Genomic DNA, 23474 nt, shown 5'->3' with positions numbered 1-23474 from the left:
CATTTGTGTAGGCTTTTTCTGCTTAATATCTGATTCTATCTTCATACTTGGAAAAATGTCAAGAATGGTTCAGCCATTTCTCAGTCTGATATAAAGGAAAAAAATTCTGCTAATGAATTCTTTACGACAACTATTTCACTGAAAATTTTTATAGAGAACTTATTTTAAATAGAAGGATATGAATTCAATTTAAATTTCTAATACCTTATACAAATAATAAAAGTAATAAAAGTCTACCCAAATTTGACTAATTTAGGACACTGAGAAGCACATTAGGGCTATCTTCCACCCAGTAGGAAAGAAAGAGGAAAAAGATAGATGTGAAAAGACTAACACATAACTGAAAGTATACTTCTTCTAGATGGTGCTATTGCTTCGCTCTTGTGGAAAAAAAATCATCTTTTTAGAAAAGAAATAGATTGTGATAATTAGGGTCTATACTATTTTTATACAAACAAGGGATATTATTAGGATATCAAATAATCTCACATATAACATACCTGACTTCTGAATGTATATTATATTTCTGGATTTAGGTACTTTTTAAGGTAATTTTCAAATTTATACCTATGCCATAACTAAATTACTTTGCAGTAATTAACACTATTGATTGGATTTCATCTTTAAAATTTATACCAGAATGAGCCTTTGACCATAGAAAACTTTCCTTTTTCCATTGACAATATTAAAAGGCTTGAAAGCCAGAAAAGACTCATACAACCCTCTGAGATCTGCATGTACAAGTTACTAATCAGATGACCTGCACAGCGATCAGAATTCAAAGAGGTCTCCAAAGGTCAAAAAAGAAATGGACTAAATCAGAGAAATGTTCTTCCTAGAGGTATTTATATTTATTAGCATTCATAGCATACTAATCAATTCCTAACAATCAGAATGTGTTCCCTTCTGTTCAGGTGCCTAATTTATTTATGTGGATTTAGGAATAAAGGCATCACTGGAAATAAACGGAGTGATTCAGTAGTATAAGTGTTCAGAAAAGTTGTAGTTCAAATCACTTACCTGGCAAAAGTCCCAGGAAGACAGCATTGGTGTCATTTATTGAAAACATTATATGGCTTCTTTACTGCAGTCTGTGAGCATCTCAGAGCTTTTATTATATTTATTTTCAAATCTTCATAGAATCATAAGAAAATAAAGCTGACAGTTAAGAGGTCACTGAGTTCTCTGGCACAAGGCACAAGGCAAGATGAACTTTGTCATTGCTGATACATGTTTGTGTAGCCAGTCCTTAAATTCTCTAGTAAAGGAGATAACAAAGTCTCGATGGGCAATTCCTGTCCATGTTTCAGAAATATTATTGTTACAAACAGTTATGCTAATATCCAACCTGAATCTTTCTGGATGCAAATCCACCATATACCAAAAAATGTCACGGTTCAGCTGAGCTTCATGAGACTCTGGGCTTATGCTGCTCTAAGTGCAATGGTCCTGCTCATTTGAAGCTTACTTCCCCATTAAGGGAACTAGATTTTGCACTTTAACATTATAATCAGTCTAGTCTTTGACTCAGAGATAACAAAAGAAGCGTACAAAAAAGATATCCGAAAACATAAACTGTGGGCTTAACACTCATAGTTCCTCCTTCTAAACTACCTGCAGAGGAGGTCTGACAAACTACTACCCCTGCAAGCTTATATATGGGGTACTTTAAGTGATTTCTCAGTGGTCTATGGAAAGTATAGCAGTTTTAGTTCAGTTACAGCATTTATGCTGTTTGTGGTATAGGACTCGATGTGACACCACATACCTGAGACATTTGAGGTGCCAAGTATTTCTTCCCCATTTCCCTCCTGGCTGCCTAGTGCAGTACATGAGATGATGCCCCGCATTATTGCTCACCTTGCCCGATTTGATTGTTGCTTCTATTCAGAATTGGATTCTCAGCCCACTTCTGCATAAAGCTTTAATAAGCAAGAAAAAAGATAAATTATGACATAAGTGCGAAGGTCTTTATGCTTTATCCACAGCATACAATATTAAGGTACAGTCTAGCACAAGGGCCTGTGATGAGAACACGTGTGCTGGAATGTAAATTATTCCTGGATAATCCCTAGATTTTCTGATAAATCTGAGAAACAGTCAGATGATGGCATTTGTAAAAATAATAAGGCAATAATCATCAAAAATCATAACAGTTCACTTTCAAAATATTCAGAAACTCACCTGCCATACAGAAAGGGAGAAATTACAGGCAATAGCATTGCTGAGATCATTCAAAAGTTAATTCAAGAATGCTCTGAGAGTTATAGTCTGCTCATCCTTTTGTATAATGACTACTGTGTTACAAAATTTATACTGTCCTTAACTTTTCTTTGAAATGCACTTTAAAAAATGGACCCAAATTCATCATTAAATTGTCTTTACCCTTGCAAAACAAATTATTTCAATTACAAAGATCATATTGATCAGGTTTAATTTCCACAGTAGATCTGAACCAAATAAACATATGACTCGTTTCATTTGATGAAATGCTGTATTTGCCAGAAAACTCCACCACAAGCCACATCCACTTTCTGAGTTATAAGATGAAAATTTTAATGGGATTAGCATTGCATTTCATATGTGCTTTCAGAATCAGACATACATGATGTAGTGCAAAAGGGAGTGTTTTCATTTAGTTTCCATTGCTTCACAGTTTACTGAAAACGTAACAGGGCAGATATATAAGGCAGAGACAGACAATATATAGAGAATATGCAAGAAAACGAAAGTATTATCAGAAAAATAAGTAGATAAATTCTACATATTGTTTTTCATCACAGAGGAGATGAGAACGTTCCCTCTCTGGAACTATTCTTTATGGGTGAGTTTAAAGTACTGCTTAAATGGGAATTGCTGCTAGAGGAATAAAAAGTTGACAGTAGGAATGCCAGCTTGTGAAAGAAAGCTGGATAATGATCTGGATAATTATAGATCAGCCTGAACTCCACAATGGGCAAAATAGTAGAAACAAGAGGAAAAAGTTACCTGAGGGTAAATACTGCATGCTACAAAGAATCAACACAGCTTTTGTAGAAGAAAGCCATGTCTGATACATCCACCAGAGTTCTCCAAGACAGCAATAAACTTGTGAGAAAATAAAAGGCAATTTGGTTAATAGACCAAAAAACCCCCAATTCTCGGGTTTTTAGCATATTCTACATAAAAGTTCCTAAATAAACTATGATGTCAGAGATCATAGAATCATACAATCATGGATTGGTTTGGGTTGGAAGGGTCCTTAAAGATCATCTAGTTCCAGCCCCCCTGTCATGGGCAGGGACACCTTCCACTAGACCAGGTTGCTCAAAGCCCCGTCCAACCTGGCCTTGAACACTTCCACAGAGGGGGCATCCACAGCTTCTCTGGGCAACCTGTTCCAGTACGTCACCACTATCACAGTAAAGCATTTCTTCCTTAAGTCTAAGCTAAATCTACCCTCTTTCAATTTAAAGCCATTACCTCTTGTCCTATCACTACATTCCCTGATAAAAGGTCCCTCCTCAGCTTTCCTGTAGGCCCCCTTTAAGTACTGGAAGGCCGCTATAAGGTGTCCCCAAAGCCTTGTCTTCTCCAGGCTGAAGAACCCCAACTGTCTCAGCCTGTCCTTATAGGGGAGGTGCCCCAGCCCCTGATCATCTTCATGGCCTCCTCTGGACCCACTCCAACAGGTTTGTGTCCTTCTTGTGTTGAGTGCCCCAGAGATGGATATGGTACTCCAAGTGGAGTCTCACGAGCAGAGTAGAGGGGGAGAATCACCTCCCTCGACCTGCTGGCTACACTGTTCTTGATGCAACCCAGGACATGGCTGGCTTTCTGGGCTGCAAGCACACATTGCTGGTTCATATTCAGCTTTCCATCCACAGGGCTGCTCTCATTCCATTCATCACCCAGCCTGTATTTGTACTTGGGATCGCCTTGACCCATGTGCAGGACCTTGCCCTCGACCTTGTTCATCTTCATGAGGTTTGCATGGGCCCACCTCTGAAGCCTGTCAAGGTCCCTCTGGATGACATCCCTTCCCTCCAGCATGTCAACTGCACCACACAGCTCGGTGTCGTTGGCGAACTTGACAACCAGGTAAGATTTTCCCATGGTAAGAATCAAAACATGGGAACAAATGGTCAGTTTTCACATTTAAAGGGACCTGTTTGGGTCTCTGTTGTTAAATATGTTCACAAATAAATCTGAAAATTATACGAGCAATGATGTGATAGAGCTTGCTGAGAATATGAAATCATGCAGAAGAGTCAAAGCTGAATGTGAAGTATTACAAAAAAGTCTTAGAATATTTGGATGAAGCCTCAAGAAACTGGAAGATAAAGTGGCAGATTAATTCAAATGAGTTACAAGGTAATTATTTTTTTAAAAAAATCACCCAGTGACATACTCACAATAACAGACTCTATTATGATGAATGAAAGAGCTCTTGAAGTTTTTGTAGGTAGCTCTTTGAAAATATCAGATAGAATTTTCAGCAGGCAAAAAGGCAAAAATAAGCGTTAGCCATGATCAGGAATAGAAAAAAGAACAAAATAGGCAACTTGGTTAGAACACACATTGCCTACAGTCCTGTTCATCCTATCTCAAAAAAATTACATTAAAATGAAAAAATATGGATCAAAAGACAGGAGGTAGGTTGAGAGAAATAGAATAGCTTCTGTAGGTTTGGAGAGAGGCTACTGACAACAGATATGATGGGGAGCCCACAGAATTCTTAGTGACATGAAGTGAGTGAATTGGGAAAGCTGGAGGATAAATACCTTATTTCTTTTTTCCTTTAAGAAACTGCTCTTGTTGATTGTGAGGGACAGGACATTGAACAAGATTTGATTTTGATATAATACAAAGTTTTTAAAGATACTCTTATTAGCATGCTTTTCAGGCTCTGTTTCAAACAAATGCATGTCAAAGAATTTATTGCGTGCAATCTGTATGATAAGTTTAAAAAGAAGAAAATTTTTACCTGGACTTTGTCATATCATGTGAATTACTGACCAAGTACTAGTATGTGCTGGTACAGACCAGACTTCCACTGGGTGATGCTGGTTCTTCGAAAGCTAGCTTTTTCCCCATCAGGCACCTGTTAAACCAACTGCTATAAAAGACCTGAAAGATTCTTCCATTTTAACCCTGTGTATTCTCAAACAGGTCACAAGGACTTGAAGATATTCAGATTCTCAAGCTTGAAAGGAGTACTGCCAAGCAATCTTCCTCTGCCTTGGTGACCACAGAGCTCTTGCAATATTCGAGGCTCCCTGAAGTGCTTGGAAGTCCCAAGGGCTCTTAGTCATCTTAAGTGTCCTTAAATGAGATTAAGAGTCTGGAGTTTTCAGGTTCTTCCCACTCCAGGCATGAGCAGGAAGGTCCTCTCTTTTGTCAAACATCCTTCCCGGGATTTCTGGAGTCCCTGATTTAACACTGAGCAACTACAGAGTCCAGAAATCCTGGCTTCCAGACTCACTGTCAGTACACCAGTAATGTCTCACAGCCCGTGCTTATTCTGCAATTTGGGTGAAATCCTGTAGCCAGTTACACAGCTCTAGTGCTTGAAATATATACTCACTTGTTTGATCTGATTCATTTACATTCTCAGGGGCAAAATCTCAGTTTAAATTTAATCAATATAGTGATTGAACTGTTAATTCTACAATTCAGGTCTGCTACAGGCTGCTGTGAAGAGTGCAGAGAAACCTTACCCAGTCAGACAAAACCCCCAAAAAACAATGGATCAACACTCATTTTACAGACCTTTACAGAAAAGTTAGATGTTTGTCGATAATAAAAGCTGCATTCTGAGTCAAATCTTTTCTGTTTCACAATCCTGAGTAAAATAGAGCTTGTTTAATCTTTTCATAATGCCACATTAAAAGGCCATATTTAAAGGAGAAAGAATGAAATTCACTTGCATTGTATGACTCAAAGTGCAAAAGGAAAGAAACGCAATTCATTCAGAAGTTTTGCTGTTACTTAGTCCACAATGTACTCTGCATTTACATGTGTTCTGAATGCAGTGAATGAATATTTCCAAAATCTTGCTATAAGCACAATATACAATGCAATACTCTTAGCTATAGATTAGAAAAAAAGCTATTTAAATTGTTGGTTTCAAAGACAGTCTTTCATCCTTAATCACAGTCTGAATTTCCTTTCTTTTGTCAATTTACCATGGACCCGGAACCAATATTCATATTTTCCCCTGTTCTTAATTACAGACTTACTGGATTTTTCTTTTAAACTACTTTGGACACTGCAGTTTGGATGGAAGCAAATGTTCTGTTTGTATGACTGACTAAATGAAGAGAGAACAGAATAGAAACAAAAATAAAAGCATGATGAAGATGCCAGCTAGTAGGTTTATTATGTTATGTGCTTTACAGATGTCATAGATGAAAGGGAGTGTTTGCTTCATGATGAATCTGACATTTTTGAGAACTGCATTAATAAGGTTTGGCCATATTCCAGAATAAGCAGAACTCTTTCTGGAGCGTCTATCACAACTTTGCTTTCATTCTCCTACAGCACAAGAGGAAGTTGTTTCTCTCTTGAAAATCTAACATACCCGTTACATCTACCCTTCTTAAAGTATAACATGGCTGTGGACGGTCTGATTTGAATCGCATGGCCAAGCTTGAAGAGTTGTCATACTTTCATAGGTAAAATAAACCCATTTAAAAAAGAATATACGCCTCTGCATTGTAGTTGTGTGTCATCAATTACAGGATTACAGTGAGATTTTTTTAAATTATTAAATTATGAAATGTTTACTTGAGCAATAGTTGTGGCTAGATGAATACTGTATGGTGCAAAATCTGACTGTTACTGGATGTTTTAAAGAAAATAATTTTGACTGTGAAAAAGCTTACACTGTGAAATTTTAAACAGCTGTGAATGAACAGACATCATACAGTGCATTATAAATGATGAAAAACTTATTTTCAGCATTAATGTAGCATTAAGCTATTTCAAACACATCATAAGAAGCAAGCTTGAATGAGGATGGACAATCATTTACCACATATGAACATTAAACACATAGAAATACAAGATGGCTTTAGCCTTCAAAGTTGCAGAATCCTGACACGCATCAAAAAGATACAAAACTCATGACAATACACGTGAAGATAAACAGACTTCAGTAGCTGACTACCCACTTACCAAAACACAGCCAAGATGACTGTGTGATCAATTGACTCCATGAAGAAAATAAATTATTATACAAAGACTTGATGATAACCAAAGCACTTTGAAAAAATAGGACTTCAGTATCTCAGTCTTTTCCTCATGGCTGCCTATACTGAAAGTAAAGGAGGGTAAAAATGGAGAGGGACATTCTAACCATAAGAGAACACAGATGATCACTGTATGCCAGCTACAAAAAACCTATTCCTCTGACCTTGAGGTAGTGAAAGGTGACTAATTAGTCTTCTCTGCTTTGAAACCTACAGTTCACTGTCCTTGGGGCAAGCAATGTGTGGCAATTTATCTCTGCATTTGTTAGTAGCTTGAAAAATGAGATGATAAGACATATCTAGGTTTGCCACTAATGTTCATGTGCTTGCAAGAGTGTCTTACATTGTCAGATATATTAACATAAAGTTAGTTTCAAAATCATCAGGGTATGCCATAATGTAAAAACAGTCAGTGCAGAAAATGCCTTTCTGTCTGCAAAATACCCTTGAGCAGTATATTCTACTATTTCTACAGGATAGCCATTGCAAAAAGTGAATGCAGCTCTTCCAGGAGGTAATGAAAAGTCAGACAAGATTTCATTTAGCAATTACACCTGCAAACGCTTACTTTGAAATCTTTCACATGATGTCAAATGCTGGTGGTGTCAAGAATAATAAGACAGTTCAGAATATATTGAAAAAGGTCATGCAGGAAAACAGACGTTGCTAATGATATAGTCACATGTCTGGGGATATGAACGTTTTGATAGTGATTTATTTTTGAGTGAGGCACATGTTATGCAAGCTGTTCAAGTACCAGTTCATGGGTAAATACCACTCAGAATGTTGTTAAAGACAGCCTAATAATGGTGACGTGAATGATTAACAGCAGGTCCTTGGGCCTTTTTTTGTTACAAGTTGAAAATAAGCGACCACTTGAATTTCTAGTGTCTTATGAACTATCAAGTGACTGCTGTAATCCCCTGTAAAGCTGATATAGATCATTGCCTTAAGCTGAAAGATCTGTGAATAGAACACAGGAGAGATAATAGCATTCTTCTTATGATTTATTTTCATTTTTTGATTCATTTTTTGATTCAAAATAAAATAGAAGCCTTTGAATGCTTTAAGTGTGTGCCTTTTAAGTGTAAAGGTTAGGGTATTTACTTGGATGATAAGATTCAAAACAGTTTTTAGTCTACACTGAAAAATCTCTCAAAATGTCTTATATCTGCAGGTCAGCACCTTGAGCAATCAGCCTAAGATAACATTTTCACGAACATAGGGAAACAGTGCAATACAACAAAAAATGTTCTGACATAAAATGAGGTCACAATTACTTCTTTCTGAGCACATTTTTGTCTCAGAGTCTCCACTGTGATCTATTTTTATCAAAACACTTTCAGAAGACCTCTAAAAGTTACAGCCAGTATACATTTCCTGGCAATAACTTTTTTTTCTTTCAAATGCAGTAAAGCAAGAGTTCTCTATCATATGGTTTAATAGTCCAGAAAGAAACAAGTCTGATCATATTTACTGTCAGTAGGGCATTATACTTCCCTTCTTTTCAATTTTAGTTGATTAAGACACTGAATTATAAAAGTACATAAATGAGATTTGTTAGGATCCAAGAAACAGCTACATGATCTGCTTCTATTCATGTTCTCAAAATACTTTCCGAAACATTTATGATCATAGGTTCTTATGACTAGGATAAAATATCCTTCATGTGCAGATGATGGCACAGCAAATTTGATCTCAAAAGTTCTCTTCAGGACCTCAAGCTACCAGACAGTATCAACACACCCAGCTTGCATCACTCAATGCACCATAACTTGCATTTCACTCATATGTGAATTATTACCCATGCATGCAGTTCTATTTTGAAACACAATGAGAAATGACAGGTGCAAGTATTAAGAGATATCTTCAACCAGATCTTCCAAAGCAGCTTCACGTTTCAGTTGCTAGACTGTTTGGATGAATCTCTATAAATTTAAGCTGAGGAATAACTAAGGAGACAATTCTCTGTTTGCCAGCTGTATAATTGCAGTCTTAAGGGAAAATAAACATTAAACCAAGGCAGATAAAGATGTTTATCCTATTAAAGAATCACTTCTATAGAAATTGTTTAGAACTTGAAGGCAGTTTTGCTAGTTTCAGTAAGGTACAAGCTTGTGCAGGTACTTGTCTTAAGGCAATAATATAAATTATTGAGCCATCTTACTTTCTCTGTTCAGTGACAGTCAGGAGGATTGAATGGAGATTATGACCAAGACAATGTCCAGTAATTTTTCAGTGACAATTAAAGCGGGTTTCCGAACTTGCCAACAGGTCTTAACAGCACAGGTAAAAAGATATGAATGAATGAAGTGCTTACACAAACAAAAAATATACAAAAATGCACTAACAAAAAGTTTTTTCTTCACCTCATTATCCTGATTTTTACAGCTTGTGTATTATAAGCATCCTAAGATTTTCTTCAAAATTACAAATATTTTGTGACCTTACTGTCTCCCAATTAGGGATGACCAACTTATCCCTGAATGGTTTTAGAAAAGCAGAAATAATATCTTCCATTAACAAATCCCTGTGGGTTGGCCACCTGAAAAATGAGTCACAAACCGTTAAACTTTATAGAAAGAATAAAACATACATTAAGGTTTTCCAGAGAACATGCTTAAATAGACAAATCAGACAAGTCAATTCCTTAAATTGTAGGCAGACAGAAACTTCTTGACTGGAAAAAGCAATGAGAAAATTTGTCTCAGTGACACAGGTTTTTAATATCTAGAGAAATCATCTGCCATGCACATTCAAAGTTCAATTACCCAAATATACATTGAATTTATTGCTTAGTTTCACTGCATTTTCAAAGCATTTTGTTTCAACAGATTTTCACTCAGTAAAAATTCAGTAACCTATTTTCAGCTGTATTGCAGTAACTGAAAAAATAATTTCATTATATTGTACAGGGTGAGGTGAAATACACAAGAACTCCTTTAACTTCTGCTGTTCATGAATACTGTATAGTAGTTTTGCCATCTAAATGTCTTCCTCTTTCCATGACTAACATAGTGGCTCAGTTCATATTGACAGTAAGTGAGGATTTTGTCTCAAGGATTCTACGTCTTCTAGGTTGTAGGTTATTAGGCTTATTTCAATACAAAGGGGTAGCCTTTTGCTGCAAAAACATCACCACATCTTGCCATAATCTGATTTCAGGAAAGGGATTTATCAAACCAATCAAATATAAATCTAACAAAGACACATACTGGCAGACAATATTTCAGCTGTTGTTGACCTTATTTCCCTTCAGGCTTCAGAAATGAGTGTAAACTTAGAGTGGCATTTCTGTGCCTTGACTATTACAGGCAAATCAAACTAAAATTTAAATATCTCTGGTTTGTATTTACAAAAACTATTTGCTTATATTTATTTTTTTCCTGATAATGTTTTGATAATTATCTTGTCAGATTGTTACACATGCCAAAGAAAGATTTTTTGGTAGTATAATCACATGATACACAGCATAAGTTCTCCACAATATCAGGCAGTAAAGTGCTATTTTTTTAATACACACTTTTTCCTCTTTCATATTTTTCTGCTCTTATATGAGCTGCAATAGCACTTTGCTAGAGCTACAGCAGATATATGGCATATGAGAGATTTGCCTTTTTTCAATCAGATAGACACAAAAAAACTCTGGAAGCTTTAGAAAAAGGAAAAATAAATATAAAAAGTGAGTGGAAAAATGGACTTTAAAATATAATAATTTTCTTTAATAATTCTCTATAATAATTTTCTTTATTAAGATTTCTAAGATATTCTAAGATATTAACAATTAATGGGATCTTCTTGATTTATTCCTACAAATTGCTATTACTTACTATTTTTCTAGAATCTTAAAATTCTTCAGCCTTTGCAATCTTTCCTATCATCTTGATCAAGAGATTTCTTAACCTCAGACAATTACTGTTATGTCACACAGCAGATCCCTTGAAGCTCCTCTGTGCATAATGAGGACTACAGTAGACATATACTGTGACAAATGAAATGATAAAGCTGCATGGCTTGATTAATGTCTTGATTATACTGGAATAGTAGGAAAAAATGATTTCACTGTTTACCTTTCTTTCCAATCAACTATTGTGCAATATATTTTAAAGCTTAATTGTTTAACTTGTCATACAAATCATGTTCTTTTATACTTGATAATAAATTCATAATCATTCCTTCAATCTAAGATTTCTTTTACTGTCCAGTTATATAAATATGTGTGTGACAAAGAGAGTTTGTCACTGACATCAGAAAGTCTGGTCTTTTTTTGCACAGGGAAACTGCTTTTAGACACAGGTAGGCACAGACCACTGCCAAGAGGAAAAATTGCTTAGCTGCAAGTGATTTTCTTTGTCTGGAATTGTCTTCCCATATGCAAACTCTATGGCCAACTTCTGAATTGCTGTACTTGAAACTGTAGGGTAGTAAGGAAAAAAATCACGTGGAATAGAGAAAAGATGCTCTGAATTGACATGGGAACTCTTGGTTCAGTGAGAGTTGAAAATAATATGACAAAATGGGTTTAGGGATACTCTTTGTTCCTGTTAACTAGACATGTTTCAGATGAGACTGAAATTACAGAGAAGGTGAAAAGAGATGTTAGTCAGTTACACTCCAAAAGACTTTCACGATAGTTAAATTGTCTGTTAGTGTCACACATAAGGATTGTGCATGATTTAATGTGCCATTTGCAAAATGCATACAAAAACTGGTCCTTGTTTTCTTCTCAGGGGCACTCTGGCAACACCTAGGGATTAGGCAGCAAAGAGAGGGAAGGAGAATGGACACTTTGTTTGTTTGGCAAAATATATAGTGGCCTTGAGGCTTTAAAGAATGTAGGAGCTGATATTCACACCGTAAATGGCATCACTTCTAATTCAAATATCTTGGAATACTAGTAAAAAAAAAAAAAAAAGTTATAATTCAGCAAGAGAGAGTGACAAGATAGCAATCTGCAATAAATGTCCTTGCTTTACTATTCAAGAATAACAAGACATCTCAGTGAAAATACTAAGATTCACATTTTTCATTGTGTGAAGAGTTATTTAAATATGGGCAATCATCCCATTCCTTAAAAGAGTTAACGGACATTCAGACAATGAAAATAGGAAGAGGATTTTGAAAAATTATTTACATTGTCATTCATTCTGTAGAAATTAATATCCTAAATGCAACCTCTCGTTACGTGTATACTAGATTTCACCAAAGCTATAAGCTTTTCACCTCTTTCTATGATCATCAGTTTGAAACTTCAAAGCTCTTAGTGCAATATAATAAATGTGGTTTCACAGTAGTGCAGTAGGGTAAGTGCAAGTCGGAAACAGGACTTGGGTTTATGCCGTCTGCTCACAATGTACAGAGAGGTAATTCAGTGTTCAAAGGAATTACCTACTGCCTGAAATCAAACTCCATTCTGGCTGCACTTGGCAATAATAAATGTGATTTTCAGTGTATCCTATGACAAGTTAATTCTGCGGTAGTTGCAGACACCTACCATAAGAGTTCTTGCTTTGCTCCAATATGAAGGAGTGTAACACTTAAAGTCTATCATCATAAGAAAATTGCAGTTTTGTGATTTCAGTCAGTCATAAATGGCCCACAGCTGATTTAAAATCAGAATTTAGAAAACAGAAGGGCATAGAATATAGATAATGGGAAGGAAAGGTAAGGAAGAGAAGGGAAGTGCCGGAGAGGACAAGACAAGTATTGAGTCTCATATATTCCAGGTGAGTTGTCCAGGTGGATTGTAGGTGGATTGTAGTTTGTAAGAAAAGCGTGTATCCTCTCAAATTTTGGCTGAGAGGTAGACAGGTAGCACTAGTCACACTTTTTGAATGAGGTAAAACATCTAAATTGCCAAGCTGTGAATGTCACTGGACCCTCAGTGTAAACTAAGCGTCAAACAGTAGTCAAATTTATTCAGATAGAAATATGTAATATATTCAGAAATGCTGGCTTATAAGGGTCTTTTTAGCATTAAAATTTGACACTTTGGAAATTCTGGAACCTCTGAAGCTATGAAGAGATTTTAAGGATCTAAACTTTGGATTTAGACATCTAAAATGGTAATTATCAGTGAAAAACCTTTGTCTCAGTAGTCTTATCTCTGTCTTATTTTAAAACATCAAAAAGTCTTCAAGAAAAATAAATTCTAGCACTCTCCTTTAGGGTGCTGTGATCTTTGAAAATATGTTTACATATTCATTTGAATTGATTTCACCATCTGTTCAGATACGAGTGGCTGCAAAATGATGATCTGCATAATGATACTTAAAGTTTCCTTCACACATTGGAAGCTTTCATTACAAAACCATCTTTGGCTGCTGCCCTACAAACTAGTGGAGTCACTCACCGAGAAGGGTATGAAAACTTTTTAAAACTGTTTTTTTTTAAAGGTCTTTAAAAGCTGTGAAAAACCTGAATACATAATGCAGTTAGTCTAGCTCTTATGTTGGATGCATTTGCATGCAGTGAAGTAAAAAGCATGCTTAAATTCAGAATATATGTTCCTTAATTTGAAATAAAATGTTCATGATTACACAGCTATGTGAACTATTATAGAAAACATCAAAAAGGTGTTTATATAGAGATTATATAAATGTATAAAGGATATTTGGAGATCCTGGAATTGTTTCACTTGAAAAAAATAGTGATGTAGGATGTCCTGGGTGGTTTTTACCAACCAATAGCCACAGTAACTTACTGACCTGTCATGTTTCAGAAGGTTTGTCATGAAGTGACATGCAAGATGCATGCATGTTGCCCTGACATTTCACGCAGATAATCTGTGAATCGTGGATCAAAATTTAATTTTATAATCCTCTACCTTTTAATATGAAAGTGTTAATTTCAGGTGATTTAACTTAAGGATAAGATGCAAAAGCTGATTTTGGATTTGATTTCCACTTTGGAGATTTTGAACTATGCTGAAACCCTCTGACTTTCATTCTTCCCAATGCATCTTTTCTCTCGTTTTACTTCATCTATGACTTGCTCTAGATTCATGATCAGATTTTGCTAGCAGAGCTATAGTTTCCAACTTCTTAACCCATGAGCGAATATTCTGGTGTTTGGTGATGAGTAGGCAGGGCAGGCATACATTTCCCACTGAAAATGCTGAGCTAAATAGTGCCCTGCTGTAGTAAGTGGACTACTTTGAAGAGCCTTACAGAGTTTGAAGTGATTGTTGGGAATGCAGCAACAACAAAAAAAGAAAATGTGCCAAGGAGAAGCAACAGGCAATTTCATTTAGCCAAAAATTTCACGAAAATGTTAGACAGCATGAGGTATCACTGTCTTCATAAGAAGCAGCCTTGGCTTTTTCTCAGCCTAACAACTAATTTCTGCCCTTGTGTGACACTGAACAAGATGCAAGAACTCATCTGGCTTTATTTTTTGTTTTTCTTCTTGATTTAGTTCACCAGTTAACTATCAAGTCATGGTGAAAATCTGATGTGGGCAATGCCCATCCTCTCAGAGAATGTTTGTTGGTTTTGTTTAGGGAGGGACTGCCAAGGTCTAAGTGAAACTTAAAACTGAAAAAAATTCTGAATTGATTTTTGTATTGAAATTGATGAATATCTCACTCTTAACAGCTTGGGTTTTCCCAGCAGATACCATTTTTGCAAGCAAATGTCTCAAACATGGTAAGGCCTTTATTATTCGTTTATAGGGAAACATTTCTGTGTCACTTTAGAAACATCATCATTCTAGCAGCCAAGAAAGTTTTGTCTCGATGAAGACTATAAAAAATGGTCAATGGGTTATTAAAATGGTCACCAACAGAAGCAGAATAGTCTCAGGCATAAAAGGGTGCAGAATAATAACAGGAAATTTGTTATTTACAGTCTACACCTTTTGGCTGTCTAAAGGTCAAGTTTATAGTCTGAGTTTAACCAAACAAGAAATTTAAGAGCCCATTACTGTATTGGACATAACTGTCAGGGTTTTAGTAGTGAAGGTGAACAGGGGGAACCTGTGTAGGAGGGTCCAGTTGCTGCCCTGTGCCAGGCACAGCCGCTTCCAGCCACCTCCACAACAGAGAGCATAGATTTACTGCATGCCAAAACTGAAACAATATGATGAGTTTATGGTGCCTCTGTGAAGACGTGTAACTATTGATGGTAAACACCAAGAAAAGAATACCAAAGGAGGGATGGTGGACAATGGAGGAGATGTAAGAGACAACACGGGGGCAGGGGCAAGAGAGAAGCAAGAAATACACCAGGGCAGGAGGGATGCTAGAGCAGGAAAATTGTCAAAGCAAACCTAACCGTCCTGAGCAGGGCAGAAGCAAAAGAGAAACCTGAGTGGGGACAGGGAGGAGATCCAGGAAGAGGAATGACCACAGAGGCACTGCAGCCGGTGGAGGAACCCACACTGGAGCAGCTGAGTAGGAACCACAACACACTGACCCCCATCTCCTGCTCCACACATCGCCTCCCTGGAGGGATTGAGTGTAATCTGCAGCGAGGAGACTGGAGACTGGGAAGGGGAGAGGACATGTGTCCAGATGGAAGCAGAGATGTTTTCCCTAAGTGTTTATTTGTTTATTTTTTCAACTCAAGAATCCGTAATGAAACATTTGCTAATTGGCAATAAATTGATTTAATTTCTCTAATTCAAAACTGATTTTGTCTAAGAGATAATTACTGAGAAGATTCTACACTTAATTTTTCTGCAGAGAGATCAGAAACTATTAATTTTTTTTTCCTTGAGTATCAACTATGGTGAATGCTACTTACCTAAGTAAGCAGTATATTTCTTTAGCTATTTTAAGATCAAGCACCTATGACAGCATTACTGTAATTCTGCATTTGTGAAATACATTCAGCAACTCTTTGATCTGATTTAATCAAGCAGACAGAGGGAGGAAGTTTTTTCAGAAAATAAGTAATTCTACATTCTCTCTAGTTATTCTAAGATATTGGACAGAAAAAAGATAAAAGATTGGGGACTAAATTTCCTTGTGCTTATATAAATGCTGAAATTGACTGAGGCTACATGGGCATGGTCAAAAATTTAATTAAGTTAACTAAAGGTGTGAGTTTAAAGTAGATTACTTAACCCCATTTACTACTCATATGAACATGTTCATCCAAAATTTAAATGGAATAATTGATTTGGTGCAATTCACTTCAAAATACATTAAGCTAAACCAAACTGAACTGAACTCCTGTGACTCTGACTAAGCATCACCACACAGAGGTTTCATGTAATTTAATTAGTCCACTTCAAAGGCTAATCCACAGTAACTTTGGAACGTCTTTGGATACCCTTTGTGAAGAGACAGGATGGCTCAAAAAAGTAACAACTCTTTGTTATCTTTTTCAAGAACCTCGTTCAAAGTTTATCCAGACTGACTATAAATATTGAGCAATGTGAGTGTTTCACTGATCTACCTAGAGGGTAAATCAAGGCTGAAAAAAGTATCACCATGGTTGATATTAGCTCACTTAGCAAAGGTCAACAATGTAGCTAATGGCAGAATAAATTGTTGTTTCATGTACTTCCAGGACAGAATTAAGGGAAGCTGACAAGGCAAGACTCAGAAGTGGTGCATTGCTGCTGAATGCATTTGATGGGGGAGACGTGACTCTTGCCCATTTGTTAGGACTAAATATTTTCACATATTCAAGCAGAATAGCCCTAAAATATAGAATTTAGAGCACTTGATGGAATCTGGGAGAACACATTTGAAGTTCTGTGGGCAGCTCAGGTAAAATGGAAATTTGAGCCTGGGAACACCACAGTGAATTTCTATGTCCTTCTTGGTGGAAAAAAAACATTTTTTTTTTTTAAGAAGTCCCTGAAATCTCATACAAAATAATTTCCCTCTTAGTCATCACTGTGTGTCTATCTGTTTGTCTGTTGTAACTAATTAGATTTCTTTCTTCATTATATTTGATCAGGTCCCTTGATAACCAGTGGCTTAAACAATTTGACAAGTAGATAAGCCACTTTCTTGTGTGTGTACATGGATGTGTGCTGTACTTCCAAAAATCTTACTGAATCAGTGAAAATGAAGCAGTGGTAGTGATTATTCAGATCAATCACTATAACTTGACAGAGTTCAACTTCTTTGTTTAGTTTCTCTTTAATTGCAGCTTAGTTTTCTGAAAAACACTCAAGTCAAACTCTGGAAATCAAAGTCATTTATCTGAAGTTGTATTTGTCATACAGAACAAAACTGTCAGCACCAAGCTTCCCAGATGAACAGATATCAACTGACTAATTTCTGCTTGCATTCAAAGCACAGGTTAAATACATTGTCCTTCTCTGATATTATCTCAAAAGTAATTTTTCTTAATGATCAAATTCAGTTATTTAGAAGATTTCAGTTGTGACAATACAGCAGGACACATCAGCTTTTCTCTTGCTCCCTTAACAAGAAGCACTTAGTATTGTTCCTCTATTAGGATATTGCTCTGTGAATACTGAGTCTCATGAGAAAATCAAATACTTTTTCTCTTATGGAAATCACTGGAGATTGCTAGTGAGTATCACAACACGAAACAGACTACAGGCTCATAAAATTGTAAATAATTTTACCATATTTCTTTCTATTTGTAATGTAATATTTCACTGCAGTTCCTATTTCACGTAGATTTCTCGTTTGGATCCTGACCACTCCTCATCTAGAAGTTTAAACTAAATCCCATCAAAACCAGGTACTGACAAGTGTCTTATTTTTCTACATTTCCTTCTTTCTATTTCTACTGGGAGAGATGGATGGAAAAGAGAGGAAGTGGGAAGAAAATGCAAGAGAAAAAGAAGTTAAATACTTCTACTAGTTCACAAATTCCAATGCCATAAAAATCAGGACAAGCAGTTACATTCACACCCAGAGCTGTAATTATAAAAAAGATTGAAATTCAGAAAGGTCTGGATATAGACTTCTAGTTCAGCACACTGTAAATATAAAGCTGCCTCTGTCTGTACTCAGTTAGATTTTAGGCCATAAAGAAGAAAAAGCAAACAACAGAACCAAAAAAATCCAAAACCCAAACCCACAGAAAATACTCAAACCCAAACAAAAACCTAAAAAAACCCCCAAACAAACCCACACAAAACCCCAGTTACCATAAAGTATAGACAGGATGTTGTAGCAATGATTTCATTCAGGTTCATTTCTAAAATTTAATTCTAATTGTCAGGGAGTACAGTAGTAAAGGTATACACAGTGCTGTCAGTGAGCATGAATCTTTGAATTAATTGGTGTGTACTCAAAAAACAGAATTCTATTTTAAATTTGCATTAACATAGGCTTTTGTTTTTAATTCTATATAACTTCCTCAGTGATTTCTGTTGCCAACTGAAAACTGAAGGCAGATGTGTGATTTCAGAAGCTGGCAGTATATACCCAATGGATTTCCTACATAAATATTTTACAGAAATCGATTGTATGAACCAATAAGAAAAGATGTAAGGTGCTACTAGATTAAAATTTTGGAATGCTAGCATTCCAATAACATCAAAGAAAATGATGAAAATGAGGGTTTATTTCTTGGGACTGGTAGAGAAAATAAATCTCTGGGTAACCAGGTTGATGAGATTATGAATGAACTAAGAATTATGAGCATAAAGACTTTTGGAATTCTTGAAAAATCTAAAATTAATGTTTTGCCCAATTCTCTTTGTCAGGTTGCTTGCCTGAAATTATCAGGCCAGAAGAAAAATGAGGATGACATTTTAAATCAAAATTTGCACTTCTATACTGTGTTGGGTTTGTGTGTGTGGCAGGGGTGTTTGGTAGCAGGGGAGGGGTCTACAGCAGTGGCCCCTGTGAGAAGCTTCTCAAAGCTCCCTGGCTCCAAGTCAGACCCAATTCTGGACAAGGCTGCGCCTCTGCAATAACGTATTTAAGAAGGGGAACCTGAGAGCGTGAGGAGTTGCGAGGGAGACACCTATGCAAACATCAAGGTCAGTGGAAGAAGGAGGAGAAGGAGGGAGAGGTGTGCTACAGCAGAGACCCCCCTGCAGCCTGTGGTGAAAGGGCAGGCTGTGCCCCTGCAGCCCATGGAGGAGATGCCCACCTGCAGCTCATGGAACACCTCAAGCCAGAGCAGGTGGTTGTGCCCAAAGAAGGGTGAGACTCTGAGGGAAGCTCGCACTGTAGCAGTTTGTCACTGTGAGGACTATGACACATGGGAGGAACCCACCCTGGAGCAGTTTGGGAAGACCTACAGTCCATGGGAAGGACTCGTGTCAGAGAAGGTTCATGGAGGACTGTCTCCCATGAGAGGGACCCCACGCTGGAACAGGGGAACAGTGCGAGGAGTCCTCCTCCTAAGGAGGAAGGAGAGGTAGAGACAACAGGTGATGAACTGACCGCAACCCCCACCCCCTGCCTCTTGCACCACTGAGTGGAGGAGATATAGAAATCAAGCAAAGCTGAGCCTGGAAAGAAAGAAGGGGTTAAAAGGTGTTTTTAAGATGTGGTTATACTTCTCACTGTCCTACTCTGTTTGATTGTTAAGTGGTGGTGGTGTTTGAGTTAAATTGATGCTCTTTTTCTTCCCCTAAAGAGTCTGTCTTTTGCCCATGACCATAATGGATGAATCATCCCTCCCTATCCTTATTGCGATTCCAGAGTCGGTTGTTTTATTTTCTCCTTCCCGTGCCTGAGGGGGAAGGAGTGAGCGAGTGGTTGCATGGTGCTCAGTTTTCCTGTGTGCTCAAACCACCACATATACCTAATGAGGTTTGACCTTGATTCAAGAAAGTCCTTCAAACATGGTCTTAAACAGTATGAAGAGCACTCCCTTCTATTCCATAACACTCCTCACTTATTATCAGGAATCCCTTCATTTTTGGTGACCTGTATCTGCTCTGTTTGCTCTCTCTAGCAGTCTTTCTAGCACTGGGAGTTCTTTTCATATTTACAAAGGATTTGGAGCCATTATCCCTGTCAAGTAGTGTGGACAGATGGGAAGGAATGAGGTACACCAACTTAAGCCCGTCAAGTCCTTCAGGTAATAGCACTGACAAACCAGTGAGGAAACTACTTTGTAAAATCTCTCCAAATGTAACAGCCCATGACTAGCTCTAGGAAACAGAGCATTTCCTTTCAATACTCCCTTTAAAACCTGTATAAAAAATCAGAAATTTTGATCTACAGTTAAGGACTCTACAGAGATCATTTGAGAAAAAGAGCATCCTGGGTATCTGTTCAGGCACAAAGTGATTCTGATTTTAGCAACAAATGAATCCCATGACAGACAGCTGTGTTTAAAAGGTTTAAGGAAGGACAGATTGCTTTTTTTTTAATACAGAATTTGGACTTTGTACTGAACAAAGTTTTCGGAGAAAAAGACTTGTCACCTTTTCACAGCAAGACATCAAGTCTCCGATTTTTATGGCCCTTTAGGATACACTCCTGTCTAAAGGATTCACTCTAAGTTACTACTTTCCCCTCTTACAGGTAACTGATCCTTTTGGTAACTGAAAAACAAAAAAGAACATTATTCAATTTTATACCATACTGGCTAGAAAAGGGTATGAACAATTAGTGTCCAAAAATCTGATTTTTATTTGACAAAAGAAGCAAAAGAAATTGAGAAACTTCAGTTAGTTCTGTCCATCCCATATGCACAATGGTATCTATATATTGCAGTGCTTTGAACAAGGTTGTGCTCCATCTAGGTTGAATATGGGGGACTTACACAATACAGATATGAACACTTTGTTCATTTTTTTAGATTTTTTTCCTTGACTGAGAAGATTGGTAAGTAAAGTAGTCAGAAAAATATTTAGTAGGAAGACACAGGCTGCTGTGAAGCAAAAGAGTAGATCTACTGCCACAAATTCACAAGGAACAAGAGTTTTTTTCCCATCACTTATCATGCTTTGTACTTTGAAAGGACTTAGGCACATGACCAAATTTCTCCAGGAATAACAATGTACATCAGCTGATCTGTGCTAAAATTAGCATCCTTCACCCCATCATGCTCAGCAAAGCTAGCAAAGCTGAACAAAATATATCTCAATGTTTCCACAGTTCATGTGATTTTGACAAAGATATTAGTTAGGAAATAACCAAGTTATATACACATATTACACAAAATTCAGAGTTAGAAAGGAATAGCCGTGTTAACTGGCAGAGGATTTTTTTTTCAGAATGCCACAAATGAAAGGTATTTCCATTTTGACAATTACTGTCTATTATCTTGTAAAAATCATACTTCTCCATAGAGATTTTTGCAATATTATCACAGGTAAAAATAGGATGGAGAAGGTAAATACTAAGGAAGAAACAAATCAGAGACTGACAAAAGAAATATATGTGCTGTGATGCACTCTCAAACTTGTTCTCATTCCTTTAACTCTAGCATGTACTAGTTCCTCATTGCAGGGATGACAGGTGTGAAGGAAAACAGACAATTAGTTGTAAAACTTGTTTAAAGCATACGCTCCTACAAACTCATGTCTTTGGTTTACAAGTTAAGTAGGCAAGTTCAGTGCCAACCTGTCAATGAATGGAGGTCTAGCCTAGAGGGTCTTCACTCCTGGGTGAAGGAGGAATATCTGTGTTCTTTGTCCACTTGCTGTGTTTCCCCTAATAAGGGCATTTTCAAATGAGGGTCAAACTACAGTGAGGGATCACACATCCCAGATGGCAGCTCCTTGTCTTTATCTCTAGTTAACATTTGAAGAGAAGTGAACTGAATATAGTCTACATGGAAACAGAGAAAGGAGCTGAGTTTTGTTTTGTCTCTGACCCGCAGCCTTCCTGTAGCCAAGACACTGAGCTGCGAGTTAAATGTGTAAAAAACCTCTGAGGAGATGACAGGTTCGTCATAGACTCACAAGCCCCAGTAACAGAAATTGTTGAAGTATTGTTGCTCTGAACGTGCGCTTTCAAATCTTTTCCCAAGTGAGCTGGCAAGCAGGGGTTGGCAAAGGACTGCTTAATGTGCCTGACAGCAGGTGCTGTGTCTGGACTACGAGTCTGGGCTCCTAAGGTCAGCCATGTCTCAGACACTTAGAAAAGAACTTCCCACTTTATAGGAAATGCAATCCAGTTGTATAGTGAAGGTTTGATGAGAGAAGCAGAGATTTATATGCCATCATTACTATACCTTAAATATAACAAGGCATTTCATCCACTGCTTATAAAAATACACAAAACTGAAAGACAAGTACACACTCTATAGACAAGACTAATTTGACTGAAAATACATAGAACCCTGCAATAGCTACCAGTGTAGTCTCCTTACCTTGTGCTGTGGTCCTTGTGCTGCGGCTGTGTTATTCACTCAGCAATGATTGTGATGACACATTAATTAAGTTTTTTAAAAAGCCTGCAAAAGAAAAGTATTTAAAGAAAGCAAAACAAAAGCTAAAATTCAACAGGATTTGGCAAGTCTGACAGGGAATTATAAAGGTCCAGTTGCACACTGGAAATACTCTAAGAATAAGGTGCACAGGCCATTTTTCTGTAAGAACTCTTTAATTGAATATTTCTGCTGCATTTCTCTAATCAAAGCCAGCCTGACAGGCCAAGAAAAACAATTGCTTTTCCTATGCAGTATTAATACTCATTAGCAGCTGCTGCATCCCAGATTGCATCATATCTGTCATTACTTGAAGGTTGTGGTTTAGCACTGAAGCACCTGCAGCATACTAAATGCATCTCAAATAGTAACTGTCTTATACAGTATTGTTGAATACTGTATGAGTAAATTGTGTCAAACAGTCAGAATTATCTAGTCTTCTGTCTGTATCTTGTCTTACATAACCTGCATTAGGCCTGTGAGTTTGGGAAGTCACATTGGCAGCTTGCCAAGCCTCCAGAATTCATTGGGATTTTAAAGCTCCTAATGATCTTAGCCGATATCACTGCCAAATATTTGTACAAGTGACTTTGGTTTGTTGCTCTTCAAATGAAAAGATAATCAGATGAAAGATTCTCCTAGGTTTTTAAAGTGCTTTTTCCTAAAGTTAACTAGCAAGTAAAACTATATTACTCTTTTAAACCATTATTTGTCAAGGATAATATATTGAAGTCATAAAAATTTCTGATTCAATATCTGTAAATTCATGGAAAAGGAGGAAATTCTTATCCTTGCTCAACCTTCATATGCTCAGCACTGCACTGGACAACAGTAGTTCTCCAGACATACACATGCAGTGCTAGAGGCAACAACTCTAAGCTACTGTTTCATATTAGCATAAATGGCATTTCCTACTAAATAGTGTTTTACCCCCAGCACTACTGTGGTATGTAATGACAAAAATTCA

General features: G+C 37.0%; 1 long non-coding RNA gene across 1 annotated transcript; it reads right to left on the bottom strand.

The window, feature by feature from the left end:
• Nucleotides 1–1102: 1102 nt before the first annotated feature.
• On the bottom strand, nt 1103–22479 carry LOC141954103 (uncharacterized). The gene is made up of 3 exons (XR_012632093.1): nt 22451–22479; nt 1861–1922; nt 1103–1258 (listed from the first exon to the last, which is right to left on the bottom strand). It is a non-coding gene; the product is annotated as an uncharacterized LOC141954103 (long non-coding RNA).
• Between the last annotated feature and the right edge of the window lie 995 nt (nt 22480–23474).

Source organism: Strix uralensis, chromosome 1, assembly GCF_047716275.1.
Source record: "Strix uralensis isolate ZFMK-TIS-50842 chromosome 1, bStrUra1, whole genome shotgun sequence".
NCBI classification, from domain to species: domain Eukaryota; kingdom Metazoa; phylum Chordata; class Aves; order Strigiformes; family Strigidae; genus Strix; species Strix uralensis.
Note: the sequence above shows the minus strand (reverse complement) of the source record. Positions and strands in the feature narration are given on the sequence as shown.